The sequence below is a fragment of the Rhinolophus sinicus genome, linkage group LG07 (genome assembly GCF_036562045.2).
Source record: "Rhinolophus sinicus isolate RSC01 linkage group LG07, ASM3656204v1, whole genome shotgun sequence".
Classification (NCBI taxonomy): domain Eukaryota; kingdom Metazoa; phylum Chordata; class Mammalia; order Chiroptera; family Rhinolophidae; genus Rhinolophus; species Rhinolophus sinicus.
This window is the reverse complement of record NC_133757.1, coordinates 114,440,499-114,456,141: the sequence shown is the minus strand read 5'-3', so window position 1 is coordinate 114,456,141 and position 15,643 is coordinate 114,440,499.

Here is a 15,643-nt window from a genome sequence, read left to right as displayed (position 1 = left end):
ACTGTTTTCATGTCTTTGCTTAATATTTTAAATCCAACAATAAATATTAAAAAATTCCACCCAGAATCTCTTTATCATCATGTATTTAAATCATTGTTTTGAAACACAGAACTGTAGGGTTCATATTGCTGTACTCAAATTCTCAAATGCAATACTAACATTGGCCAATAGATGCCCTAAGAGATCTCTTAAACACAACAACTCTAAGAATTAAAATCATCTGTTTGAGCATCAGTAAGTTCTTAGATTTTATTTTCACAGTTCAGTTATACTTGTGAAAGAGCATATTTTTAGATTCCAAATACTCTTAAGATCACCAGATACCAAATTACCTACCCTGGATGCTGATTATTAAAATAATAGAAGAAAGAAAAGGGAAATTTTCCAGAATTAATTTTAAAAACTACAGAGAAGGCAGTGATACAACTGATCCACTTAAATTGATTATTTCTAATTTCAATAAATGCAGCCAAAACTATAGTGGGCGAATATCACTCTAAGGTTAATTTAATCATAGAAGATAAGGTTGAGTTGTAAAGCATTCGGTTGAATTAACTGATACATTTAGATTTTTCTGGTTTTACTACAATTTATATTATTTTCTATAACAAAACTATTAGCAGAGAGTATGTTGAGCTCAATTAACGGAAGTTATTTTAACTATAGTTCTCTACTTCTAGATTCTTTAACGTTAAAGTTTATGCATGGAACAAAGATTGCTCAGATATATTTGTTATATAAATCTGGAAAAATAGAATTATGTTTCCTCTTCACCTTTAGTTTATAAAAACATTTTTTTTTTCTGTTAAGCCAAGGACTAAGTGATTTTCCTGTAGGCTTATGCCAATATGTGGCATCTTCCTAATGAGGCTATCCCAAATTGAATAGACACATGGCCATATAAAAACAGTTTTTAAATTATTCGGTTACATGTACTGTAAACATATTTCCGTGAATCTTCATTTCATTTGATACATCCTTTTAGAGAACAGCACATTTTGACACGATCCCTATGAGCCTAAAAATTCTGTGTATGGACATATTGATAGATGACAGTTTTATTGAAAGCTTATTCCCATTGTTTTCCGACTAAAAGAGAAAAAAAATATTCTTTAAAAAGCCAAAACAGAAAGATAAAATATAGCTCTGAGGAAAATACATAGTTGTATCACTTAGAAGTCAGAGGCTGTCTGTCTATAAAGGCGCTTTTAAATGAGGAAGGTAAAAGTACATGAAATATTAAAAACTAGATTTAATAACACAAATCTGAGTCTGATAAATCTGTCTGTTAATATTCATTTCCTCGATATGCTTAAAGAGTCAGTTTTATTGTTTCCTTATATTTAGAAGACAAAACTTATAAAGTTAAGAATCTATTTTATCATAAGATAAATATTAGATCTATAGGTCTTCCCACACTTAGCAACCATGGTTCATACCTTCCATTGTAGTCTACGTTGGTCCGTTGGCCCATCAGGGTTTCATCCTGAATCTGAATTCAGAATTGTAATTTGACCCCAAATTATTAATGATAATTAAACCAGATTACTGACGATAATGCACAAGTCTATTCCTTAAAACCCAATCTAGATTGTTCTGTTTAATGCTGTAGGTTTTAGCTTTCCAGTTAAGCAGCATTTATTGAAACACTTTCTAACATTTATTCAATATTATCTCCATATAGATTGACATAAAACAATTTCTTGAACCTATAACTTTTATCATATTATAAACTTGCACAAGTTCTTCTGGAATTTGAAAAGGCCATTTACATGGTGGGAATCAGAGTTCATATGTCCATTGGTCTGAGAATTTGAGGGATAAAGTAAAGAGTTACATGCAAGTTTTAGCATGGTATTTCTGAAAAAGACTGCTAATCCTTTATTAAATGTACCATTTTGATGGTAAATTCATGATTAAAAATTATAAAAATGTTTTCTTAATGTATCTCCCTGTGTGTTAAAGTAAATACTAGCAAGAAAAACAAAACTGACTTTTATGTTACTCATGAAAAATGTAATAATTTCTTACCTAAAACTAACACAATGCCCACACTATGATAGAAAGTGAAGACCAAACTTCAAGCATACTCTCATTTTTCAGCATATATAGAGAGTTTTAAAAATTGAGTCAGTACAATCCCATGAAAACTGTGCAGTTGATTGCAAATACCACTTAGGTCAAAAACGTGTGAGAGTGTGTGTGTAACTCCATAGTGTTCTTCAGTCTGTAGCTTTACATGTTAGTATTTAGGTTTTGACTTTTATATACTAAACCTTATGTCCATATTTTAAAGAAAACATGTTTGAAAATGTTCTTTGATGCATGCTTCACTAACCCCCTAAATCCTGACTATGCACAAAGTGCATTTAAGGTCACAATTCTAGATTAGCTAAGAAATTTAAATATAAATTCGTTGTATCAAAATTCCATTCAATAACACAATCCTCTTTTTAAATGTCCCATAACACGACAGATATATCACTAATAAATATTTTATTAATAAGACATTAAAATAAAAGATAGGTAATGAGAGAGAGGAAGGCCCTGTGAGAGCCAGAGTTAGAAAAGAAGAAGGGAAAGAAGAAATGGAAGTAAGGTAGAAAAACAGGAGAGAAAGTTAAGAGGAAATGTATTTTAAAGTGTCAAATATTCAAAAAATATAAAACATTACATATTTAGCATTTGGAATTGCTATATATCGATATGCATATATATGTATGTATATATATGTATGTATGTATATATATTTCTATATACACATACACACACACACACACACACGGTGCCAAAAGATGTATACACATTTTAAGAAAGGAAAAAAGTGTATTAAAATTATAATACTCAATATATACCAATAACAAAAGACGAATACAAGTCATGTGTATAATATTTTTGGTACCCCCGGTATATATATCAGGAAAAAGCTCTATCATCTAGAAGCTCATATTGCAGGATAGTTGAGATCTCTGACATAGACACATTTTGTACTTATGTTTCGATCTTACTGCTCTCTTTAATTAAGGAAGGCTTGGTCATTTATGGCTACGGCGTTTTTCCTGGCCCTGCTTTATTTTAATTCCCTAAAATTAATAGTGAAAATTCCCTAGAGAAAAGTAGTGAATATTTGCTTTTCAGAATAACATGTTCTTAATTTGCAGCAAACCTTCTCATAATTGATTCAAAAAGAAAAATTAACAAAGCATGCACTGTTATTATCTTTAGAGTATTTATAATTCTAATATACTACAAACATATTAGAATAATTACTATTTGAAAGCAGCTTGTAAAATTTGGTGACACTGCAGAAGTCCAAAAATAGAGAACCAGAAGGCACTTTGATTAAACGGTTAACATTCATACAAGTATAAATACACACACACACAAGACAACAACACAATGAGCTTCATAATTTTTGTGTAGTACATTTTAACATGTAGATTACCTAAGTTAAAATCCTTAATAGTTGTTGGTCATTCAGCTTTAAAGGTATTTTCCTTGAGTATATTTACTTAATATTTTTGTCGTCTTTCCAATGGCAATTTACAAATAAAAATACATTTAATCACTTTCTGCATGCCTTACATTTTATTGTTGCTGTACAATTATTTTAAATATTCTAAAGTAATTACAAGTGTGACTATATGTGAGAATATAGTATTGCTTATATAAAAATAAATGAATATTTTAGCAGACCCATTCAATCCTCTCAGTTCCATCCTGAGTAGGTAAATTTTATTTTTTTACCTCATTAACCTCATCCTTGGTACTAGTCATTCGTCCCCTTTCCACACTTCCCAGACTACTTGCCCCGTTTTCATAGTATTAGTAGCCAGATTCTAATTTTTTGAATCCAGGGGGGGAAGTGCTTAAGGTCTTGCATTCTAATATAGAAATTTTTGAAGTTTTTAATTCTAATATAGAATCACAGAATGACAGATGTGTAAGGAACTTTAGAGATAATTTAGTGCAACCCTCAAATTTTCAGTTTGATAATTGTGATGAAGTAATTTAAATAACTTGCTCTTGCTCACATAGCCAATTAAGACAGAACAAAACCTAGATACCCTAGGAGGGTGCAGTCATCCCAATACTTTCCTCCATGTGTGCATCTTCATAAATGTATGACAAAATAGTTCTGTTTCTTTTATTTCTTCTTTCTCTATCCATTTGTTGACACAATGAGAAAGTGATCTGTTGTTGTTTTTTCTTTCCATATTTGAAACATAGGTTTGCTTTCCAGTTTCATCCCCTTAGGCTTTTGAATAATATTATGCCTGCCTTAATTGAATTCATAGCCTGAAATAATCTGATCACTGGAGTGAACTGAAAATTAGTGTCTGTTAAACAACATATGACATAGACTTGAGTGGAATTTTATAACATACTCTATATGTTTCCACCGTAAACTTTTAAGTCTTCTCTGACATTTTGACATGTTGGCATGAAGCAGAACAAAAGATGCCATGTGGCATTTCCCAAGGAAGCATAACAAGCATACTTTATAAGCCTAAGTACAGATTATTCAATAGGTTTTTATTGTATTTACAAAATGCCCATCTGCATCTAAATGTCCCTACCATGGTGTCAGAAGCCACTTAAAATCACTTTGGGAACTGAGGCACTATTAGAATGCGTGTGTATGTAAGTACGTTTATGTATTAGGTTGGTGCAAAAGTTATTGAGGTTTTTGCAATTATTTTTAACCTTTTAAACTGCAATTACTTTTGCACCAATCTAATAGTAAGCAGGGCAAAAATATATGGCATTTACCATTTATATATTTACATAAAATCAATACATGTCAGAAGAAAATAATATATTGCAGATTACCTGGATATAATATGGTCTAGATATGTTGGAGATATATCCCCAGAGAATTTAATAGTTGGGAAAGAAACTGACAAAGTCTGGAAGAAAGCTGAAAAGAAAGGTTTATGTGGATGTAAAGCAGAAGAAGGAAAGTTCCCTCAAATGCAAAAATACCATGATTTTTTTCTCAATTTGGCTCCCACTTAAGTAATTCTTAAGATGCAATTTGGGTGTATATGCCCACAAAGTAAATATGCTTCCTCAAATAATTTTTAAACGTTGTAGAAAATCAAATTCGTTATTTTTCCTGATAGGAAAATGAACAAGTGTACTCATTTCAATAGAGTCCCTGGAAACACTCATGAATAGATTTAGTACAAATTTATATTACTCTCCAGGAATATAATGGCACATATCAGTATGTGTGCATTTTGATGGAAAACAATGTGTTGAGTGCTAAGGAATTTAATAAAGTTTTTATGAAAAATGTTTTAACCAAGTGAAGAAAATTTTAGGCTTAATTTTATTTGCCTGTTTCTTTATACAGGTAAGTCCCAATGGCTGTAGGTGGGACATGTGGATAGTGTGTGAATGACCCTTTGGAATGATTGACTGGTTCAGTTCACTGTTTCTTTACCGTTTTAAGCAGTCAGGGATCTGGCCTGGCAGCCCCTCTTTCTCTTGCTGTCAAGGCCTTTAGAGCCTCACTGGGACAAGATACATCACATACTTATATACCGAGAGAATTGCGAAAGGCTATGAAATGTTTCCAGCATAGCCCACTTTCATAGAACACTTGATATATTAGACATAATAAATATTGCATAACCTTCAGAACGTTGGCAGTGGACGTTGAAGCTGAGAACTTTCACTTTTTTCATTAAATGATTTTTTTTTTGCCCTGAAATCTCCAATTCCATTTACCTTTATGATATATTTAAACTATGAGAATGAAGAGGGAGGGTTATGCAAATTTTGTAGGAACACATAAGAAGTCTATACTATGCAGCACTCATATAAAAAAAATTAAGAAAACATTTCGTTTACGAATGATAAGCATTGCAAGCTTTCACGTTTTCTCCCAGTGCTCAAAGCAGGTTTTTTTTCCTCTAGAACAAGTTTCTGCGGTAGTAACTCCCTCTAGCAGTTCCATGAACCAAGGAAAGGGAACGACACACAAAATACATCCTTTCCAGTAAATAAATGGCAGGGAGAAAGAGGAAAGTTTGGCCAGGAAGATAAAACAGATCGGGGATTTTTTTTCTTCTTCTTCTTTTGGAGTGGTTGAGTTGATTAATTCTATTTGCCTGTCCCTTCCCCACCCGCCTCCCCAGCCTCTCTCTGCTCCCTTGCCCCCTCCCCCGCCCATCATCTTTCTGCCGTAGCTGTGCCAGCAGCGATCTTTAGAGTGCACAGAAACGGCAGTCCCAGTGAAGGCAGAGGCTCATGCGACGCGGAGAGTATTTAGTTTCTTCAGGACTGGTGGTGGATGGATCGTGAAGTCCAGTGATGCTCATGTTGATCATAAGCCTGGATTTCTCCACCCTGATTGTCTCAGCTGATCCTAGCAGAAGCTCAGTCAAGGGGGCGGCCCCACACCTCTCAGGGACTTGATATGCAAAATAGTTACGTCAGCTGTGGGGGGTGGGGCACAACCGGTTGAGTGGCAGCAGCTCTTGCTTAGGGAGGAGGCGCGAGAATCACCCCGGTTCAGTGAGTGAGACAAACTGGAGGTGAGAGGCGCTGGTGCTGTCCCTGGGCTGTCGGTGCTGAACCTGGGACGCCAGCAGACTGGTTGCTCCAGCGCCTCCAGGCAACGCCCTCTTGCACCCTCTGTGCCCCGCCGGACTGCTTCACTAGCAGGACTACATCCACTTGACAAAGGAGTGTGGTATCGGACGGACGTGGGAGAGAGTCCTCTGTTTGCCACCTGGGCGCCCATTCAGGCGTGACTTTCGAGATTTCTATAGTTTTAGACCAAACTATTTTCATCTTTCTCCAGCTAAGAGGATCTTTTCATTTTTTAAAATTATTATTATTGTTGTCATATATATATCCACACCTTTTTTGCAATCGCTCTAGGAGACTTTTTTGACTGTTAAAATAAGGTAAGAAAAATAATATTATAAATGCTTATAAATGGGAAAGGCAAACTGCCATACAGAAAGCAAGTTATTATTTTTATAATTTTAAATGGGACTTTTGGCAATGATCGCAATGATTATTTTAATAATTTCTATTGCCATTATTATTGCAAGAGCATCTGTTGGTGATTATGCACTGAATTCTAGAGGGGAAGTTGAGGGCTTTGTTTTTTTGTGAAGTCATCATGTTACATCTTGCTTTATAAATACAAATATTTGTAGAGCAATACTTCTAGCATGGCTCAAGGAACAGGAATCATTCAGTATAAGCCCCCAAACAATTTAATGAATTACATTAAATAAATCAACCAACAAGTTGTTTAAAACAAATACAATCTTAAAAAAAATTTAAGTGGACTAATCTCTGATTAGTTAATATACCTCTGGTATTTAAAGCATAGACTGCAAAGTGCAGAGCTCTCTTAACATTTTTGGAGGGGACGTGGTAGGGAGAAAAGCATTTATAACATGCTGGGTTCATTTATATGTGTTGTTACGTCGTAGATCCAAATAAAACGTGAAACACAGTCTCTGAGAATTCTACACCGCAAGGTCATGTGTATTTCCAAGTTGGGGGCTATTTGTTCTGCTGTTGACTAGTAACTGTCATCCCCTCCCACCCCTTTAGGTTAGAGGTGGATGTAAATGGGAAGCTCTGATTTAATAATACAGTTTTAGCTTGTGTTATAGTCGCTACTACTGTTGGTAATTGAATCGAATTGGGAAGCGTAGGCTGAGAAAATGCCTCGCTATTTCAGCAATGTTTAACTGCTTGCATGCTTAACAGAGAGTTTTTCTCCGCTTAGGAGATTTTCTTTTGAAACTATGTTCCTTTTGCCAATTGGCAGTGAGTTTTGAGTGTGTATGGAAAAAAATCCAGTGCAAAAAAACCACCAAACAGTACTTCTCATAGTGAACGATTATTAAATGATAGAAGTTAGCTGGTGCTGTGTATTTCTTATTACTGTTCAGACTATTTGACAGGCATGATGGTCTATCTGATAAATAGAATTATGATCTTTCATTTATGTCATTTAGTGACATTAGAGTAAATATAAGTGATGGCTGGGAAATATTGAGGTGGAGGTTCCTTTACATTCCAGGGAGAGTGTTCAGGTTGTAAATAGATGTCTTATATTAATAGGAATGGGTAAAATATAAGCCGTTGCAGAGTTAATAAGTATCACTCAACTACCAGGGTTATGTTTTTCAGCAATTAAAGAATACACTAAGTTTAAACTTTTTTAAATATTTTTAATTATCATAAAATTTTTTACTCTAGTTGCATTGCACTTATAAGGATGAACTTTAGCTTTAGAACTTATGATTAAAATAATTCCTCTGGGTAGAGATTTTGTATTTTATTTACAGCACAATCCTACATGAGGGTGGTTGTTACAAGAAATGGATATTATTGCAAACAGTAGAGGTCAAATGTAAATCCCTTTAAGTTTTTCCCATGTTTTACTCTAAGCGGGTGTTCTTTGTAGAATTTGTCAGTCATGTGATGTTACATTAATTTTTTTTCTATTTTTTTTTTTAAGATTTTATTGGGAAGGGGAACAGGACTTTATTGGGGAACAGTGTGCACTTCCAGGACTTTTCTCCAAGTCAAGTTGTTGTCCTTTCAATCTTAGTTGTGGAGGGTTCTGTTCAGCTTCAAGTTGTTCTTTCAGTCTTAGTTGTGGAGGGCGCAGCTCAGCTCCAGGTCCAGTTGCCGTTGCTAGTTGCAGGGGGCGCAGCCCACCATCCCTTGCGGGAGTCCAACCAGCAACCTTGTGGTTGAGAGGACGCACTCCAACCAACTGAGCCATCCGGGAGCTCAGCAGCAGCTCAGCTCAAGGTGCCGTGTTCAATCTTAGTTGCAGGGGGCGCTGCCCACCATCCCTTGAGGGAGTCGAGGAATTGAACTGGCAACCTTGTGGTTGAGAGCCCGCGCTCCAACCAACAACTGAGCCATCCGGGAGGCAGCTCAGCTCAAGGTGCCATGTTCAATCTTAGTTGCAGAGGGCAGAGCCCACCGTCCCTTGCGGGACTCGAGGAGTTGAACTGGCAACCTTGTTGTTGAGAACCCACTGGCCCATGTGGGAATCGAACCGGCAGCCTTCGGAGTTATGCGCACAGAGCTCTAACCGCCTGAGCCACCAGGCCGGCCCCACATTAAATATTAATGCACATTTTTAAAGACTAGTCAGGTAGAGGAGCCAAATAGGATATGTAAAACACCAGGCATGAATCTTATACCAAATAGCCTCCTTTAAATGTATATGGAATCATTCTTTTCTTGTACACATTTTGAAATTTTGTCTTTAAAACTAATTATATTAGTATAAATACTCAGACTGTGGCATTTCAAACAAAATATGGATTTTTTTTTTAATTTTAGTTTTATTTTCTCTATTGTATTGAAATGTCAACATATATTTTAATTTTATAACTTACTTGAAAGGCAGTAACGTATATAAACACTGTGTTCATCCAAATGTATTAGTATCTCAGTGACTTCTTTTTTGCATAAAGTTTTCCAAGATGTCTTTGTTCAAGTATAAACAGTTAGCTTGAACTACCAATATCGGGGATTCTTTCAAATGAAGCTTAACATTGTCACAGTGAGATGGTTAAATGCTAAAGTCGAAATATGCTACGGGTAATAATGAAATCAGTCAAAGGTAGATTCCATGAGGTTGTAAATTTAGAATATTAGAAGTATTTTTCCCCTCATATTTTTAACATATTTAGCTTTTATATCTTATTTCTGAAGAGGTAAAATTAGGTGACCATAATTAGCCCAGACTTAGCATGTAAGGAATACTGTTTGGATATAGAATATGATTCGTACTGTAAACAAATAAAATAGCCAACTTTGAAGATACCTACAAAAGATACTCAAATGTGGCAGCCCTTTATTAATTCTTTGTACCACAAAGAAATGACCATGTTTTGGAGTCATAACTTGTTGTGTGTGTACCATAATAATGGATAGCCTGCTAAAGCTATCATATAGGTACTGCAAGTGTATACAGCACTTCTTTTCCTTCAAGATAATGAACTTTTACAAAAAAGTGCATAGAAAAATTACTGAAATAATTTACTTACATCACATGACATGCTCAAGTTGTTTTCTTTCTTAATTGTTTCTCAGTTTCTTAAAGCACGTGGATATAGACAAAAAAAAATGAAATTAAAAATGCTGTCGGACAGATATCTTTTATTTCCTTACACATAAGATCCATAACTATGTGTTTGGTGGGATTTAAGATAATGATGAAGTAATTTGGGTTTTATGGTATCAAGGCTACATATTGCTTTCTGTTTAATTTTTTCTTCCAATTACTAATATATACAATAGAGAAATGCAGAAAGTAATAATAAGCCTGAAATATGATAAAAAGTTTGAGTGAATTGGTTTTTTAAAAGTGACTTTTAAAATTATGTGAGTGATAGTTTATTGAGACTTCCTTTTGAATAATAGCCATTTTCCAAGTATAATGCTTATTTATCAATGGTGCCAAAAGATACTGAATAATATGTTTCTCTTAGCCCTTCGTATTTGCCCCAAATCACCATACTTTTATTAATGAGTGTATTCAAAATTCCAAAAGCACTTGTAAACTAATAAGCTAGAAGACAGTACTTCCTTTTGTTAACATCATTTTGACATCCATGGGACCTACTTTACTTTACCAAACAGCCTAATCACATTCTGCTTCAGCACCTCCAGTGTCCTTTGGGCATAGTCTCCTTAAGATGAACTGTAAGGTCTCTTGTGGAATATCCTAATTTTCCCATCAAATGGGTCATCACACAACAAAACAATTGGTCCCTTTGTGCTTTAAGCTTTAATCACCTTGGTATTGAGGAAGTTAATATTATTATAATGGATGAGATAATGTTTTTAATAAATTCAGGATTCAAGAATTCCAATATTCCAATGAGTATTCCAGTAGGTTTTCTGAATGAGTATGTGTGTGGGGGTGGGGGGAGAGAGACAGAGAGAGAGAGATTTTTTGGTAGATTCTGTTCAACCATAACCATGCAAAGGGAACCTAGAACATGTAGGCTCAACAAATGCTACTTAATAGAAAATAACTTACATAATAAGGTATAATATAGTACATAATTTTTAGTGGAAAATGAGACTTCCAAGTATTGTTATTTTTTTATTTAGGCTAGTATGCTTGGGCACACACCAGGTTTTTAGCATGAAAATATTACTAAGGAGCTCTCATGCTGATTGGCAAGGTAAGGGACAATTGGAAATGAAAATTTGCGAGAAATAAGAAACAAAACAGGTGTGTGCAAAAACAAATGAAGAGTTTACAGTAGTGCATTGATTCTGAGAAAATCTGAGTTCTGATAAAGGATTTCAAAATGACTCTAAGAGACACTTCAGGTGTACTTCCTACACATCATTGGGTAATAAGCCGTGTATTATAGTTCCAAAGAATAGAGCATGTATATTCCTACACCTAAAAGATTTTTATTTCTTGTGCATCAATGTTTTCATGCATAGATGTGATGAAATATGGGAAGAAGAGCACTTTAACTCTGAACTTTCTTGCTTTACAATCAAGTAATTAATTTAATGTGGCTTTTGGTATCAAATTATGTAAATCTCTAAAGCAAAGTGGTTGTTTAGTGAGTTTATTTGCATGTCAATACGGAGAATATTTTTCCAAATTATAATTGGTTCATAGCACTGCCAGTAAATCTCAAGTAAAATGGAAAAGATATGAAAATACTTTTTTCATTGACATTTATTTAAATATATTCATTGCAATTGACAGTGAAGAGAAAATTACTTTAGTGATACATGATTTCTGTGTGCATATCACCACCAAGGTAGCAATTAATACATACAGTAGCAATTAAAACATATAAACCTGAATTACATTCCCCAAAGATGATGATGAAATGGAAATAATTTACCTTTCATGGCTGGCCCACTTCCACCAAACACATTAGATGGTGTTTTATTGACCACCGGGGACTCATTTTTCTAATTTCTAAAACCCTAAAAGTAAAGGTTCTTACTCCCATGAAGAGACAAATGCCCCATGCACTGTATGGTGATGTGCTCCTTTTTCTCAAAGCCACAGTAATTGCTGTGACCTTGGCATCAACTAAACTCTGAACTGCCTCATTTAGGATTAAATAGGTGTTCCCATTCATCTTGCTAAAGGAAGAGAGCCAGTGAGTTGCTACTAGTGAATAAACGCATTTACTGTCTCATGCTAGATTACCTATTAATATTAGAACATAAGGTCTTTGAGCCTTGATTTGCTAATATATCTGGGAAGAGGAAGAAGACAGAAAAAATACCATTCAAAATATGAACACACACACATATACGTATACATTCATACATACATAGGTATAGATTCACATTAGGGTGTTTCATCCATATTAAGTCATTTAACATTTACATGTCCATGTAGAGTTCATATTATCTTCATTTTAGACATAAGAAAGCAGAAGCTCAGCTCAAAGCTCTCCACCTCTCAAGCCCATGGTCACACAACTAAGAATAGGTGGATTAATCAATTACAACAAATTCATCCCTTTTTTCACCTACACTGAACTTTCTAGCACCTCTGTTGTGGTAAAATATTCAAGTGAATGTGTCTTATTTAAAACTTTTTTCCTATAATATTCTCTTTACTAAATATGAATACCTCTTATTGTGTTCCCAAATCTTCTCCTTAATTATTGTTTCATTGAAATCATTTTATAACATATCATCTTTAGTGCACCTACTTTAGAACGCACAATACCGAAGTCTTAATGAGTTTTTCCCTCTGTATTCAATGCTGAGAAGTGCTGCATTATTTGATCTCATAGACTATTCAAAATATTAGCATCAGACAATATTCCCCTTTGTATCTCACATAGAATAATACGCAATATGATAGAGTGATTAATGTTTGCTAAGAGTTGAAGGTTATATTTTCCCTTAAAATGACCTACTGTACACCAAGTTCAAATACAAATATGTGTCGAACTTCAGCCCACTCCAATTAATCAGCATCTGTGTTATCAACAGCTACTCACTTTTAAACCTTCAGACTAGTTAGCTGCTAATATTTCAAATAGTCTATGAGGTCAAATTAAGAAATCAAAATAAAATTAGTAGTTTTGAAACACAGTACAAAAATAGGTAGTCTAATGTGAGCTCTTGAACACTTAGGAAACGTTACTTTATTGTTTCTTATTCTATTTGAGATACAAAGGGAAATGCTGATCACTGGTTGCTATTTGTTTTCATACAGCATTAGGCTGATTGGGTAGGAGAATTGAGCCCGAGTGTAGTAATTATAACACAGCTCCCAAGTGAGCCCTAGAGTTGCGTCCGATTCCCTTGTGAATCCTCATTACCCAAGTTTTGATTTATCCTTATTAAATGGATCCCAAAGGCAATAGAAAAGTTTGATTTGTGGAAGATGTTTAACTTTAAAGTGGAAAGTTGTATAGCGCTTTCATTAACTATTTTACCTATTGGTTAGCAATACCCAGTGTTTTCCTTTTGAAATGAAACCTGGTATAGACACTTCTAATCTCGGCATTTCTGTACCACTTTGTGTACAATTCATTAACTCACTCTTTCTCATCCTCTGTGGAGCCCTGCAAGAAATCCGTTCACTCCAATAGCTATAGTCATTCTCTCTTCACAGATATCTCCCAAGTCTATAGCTCTGGCTCAGATGTGAACTCCATTAATGTATTTACGAAGGTCTGCTAGACATCTTAACTCTGATTTCATGGTGACAGCACAAACTCTGTGAACTCATCATCTCATCCCTAACATGGTCCCCAGGGTCCCCCATTCTAATTTTTCTGCCTGTCAGTTAATGATACGCTGTTTCCCCATTCACCCAGGTCTGGAAATTCACAGGCATTTTAAACTTACATCATTCTTACTATACTATATGTAATGAGTCCCCAAGTTTTGACGTGACTCGCTTTGTAATAGAGCTTTATCTCATGTTCTATTTTTTATTCTCTCCTCTTATCAAGTTTACCTTAACCCAGACTGTCCCATTTCCACCAGAATTATTTTGACATTGTCTACATTGGTCTCCCTAGTCCTTGCTTCTTCTGCTGCGATAATAATTAATGACAATAACAACTGAATTTGCTATGATTCGTAATATGCCATGCAAGGTGTTAAGTATTTATGAACATTGTTTTGTTTTATATGCACAGGTGCCTTATGAGGTAGATATTGAGAGCCCAAAGCTTAAAGAGTTAAGGTGCAAAGTTGTATAGCGCTGTCATTAACTATTTTACCTATTGGTTAACATATCTAAATAATAGATTACTCATGAAAAGATTGAATCAGTAATCAAAAGCCTCTCAACAAATGAAAGTCCAGGACCAGATTGCTTCACTGGTGAATTCTACCAAAGATTCAAAGAAAAATTAGTACCAGTCCTCTTCCAAAAAATAGAGGAAGAGGAACCTCAACTCTTCCAAACTCATTTTATGAGGCTAGCATTACCCTGATGCCAAAACCAGACATATATTCTGGATGAATATAGCACAAAAATCCTCAACAAAGTATCAGCAAATCAATTTCAACAATACATTAAAAGGATGTCCCACCATGGTAAAGTTGGATTTACTCCATGGATACAAGGATGGTTGAACATCCTCAAATCAGTCAATGTGATGCACCACATTAACAAAATGAAGGATAAAAATCATATGATCACCCCAATCATAAGTGCAGAAAAAACATTTGACAAAATCCAACATCCTTTTGTGATTAAAAACTCTCAACAATGTGGATATAGAAGGAACTTACCTCAACTTGATAAAGGCTAACCCACAGCTAACATCATACTCAAAGACCAGGAATGTGACAAGGATGCCCACTCTTGCCACTTTTATTCAAGATGGTATTGGAAGTCCTAGGCAGAGCAGTTAGGCAAGAAAAAGAAATGAAAGGCATCCAAATTGGAAAGAAAGATGTAAAACTGTCACTATTTGCAGATGACATGATATTATATATAGAAAACTCTACAGACTCCATCAAAAAAAAAAAAAAAAAACTGTTAAAACTGAAAAACAAAATCAGTTAAGTTCCAGGACACAATATCAATGCACACAAATGTGTTGCATTTCTATGCAGTAATAATAAACTATCAGAAAGAGAAACAATCCAATTTACAATTGGACCAAAAAGAATAAACTACCTAGGAGTAAATTTAACCAATGAGGTAAAATATTTGTATATTGAAAACTATAAGATGTTAATGAAAGAAATTGAAGAAGACACAAAACAATGGAAAGATATTCCATGCTCTGGGATTGGAAAAATCAATATTATTAAAATGTCCATAGTACCCAAAGCAATATACAGATTCAGTGCAATCCCTGTCAAAATGCCAATGGCATTTTTCAAAGAAATAGAACAAATAATCCTGTTTGTATGGAACCACAAAACAAAACAAAACAAACAAAAAAGCTTGAATAGCCAAAGCAATCTTAAGAAAGAAGAACAAAGCTGAAGGTATCATACTCCCTGATTTCAAACTATTACAAAATTATAATAATCAAAACAGTACGGTATTGGCAAAAACAAACAAACAAAACATATAAATCAATAATAAAATAGAGATCCCAGAAATAAACCTATTAATATGTGGTCAATTAAGTTACAACAAAGGAGCAAACAATATGCATTG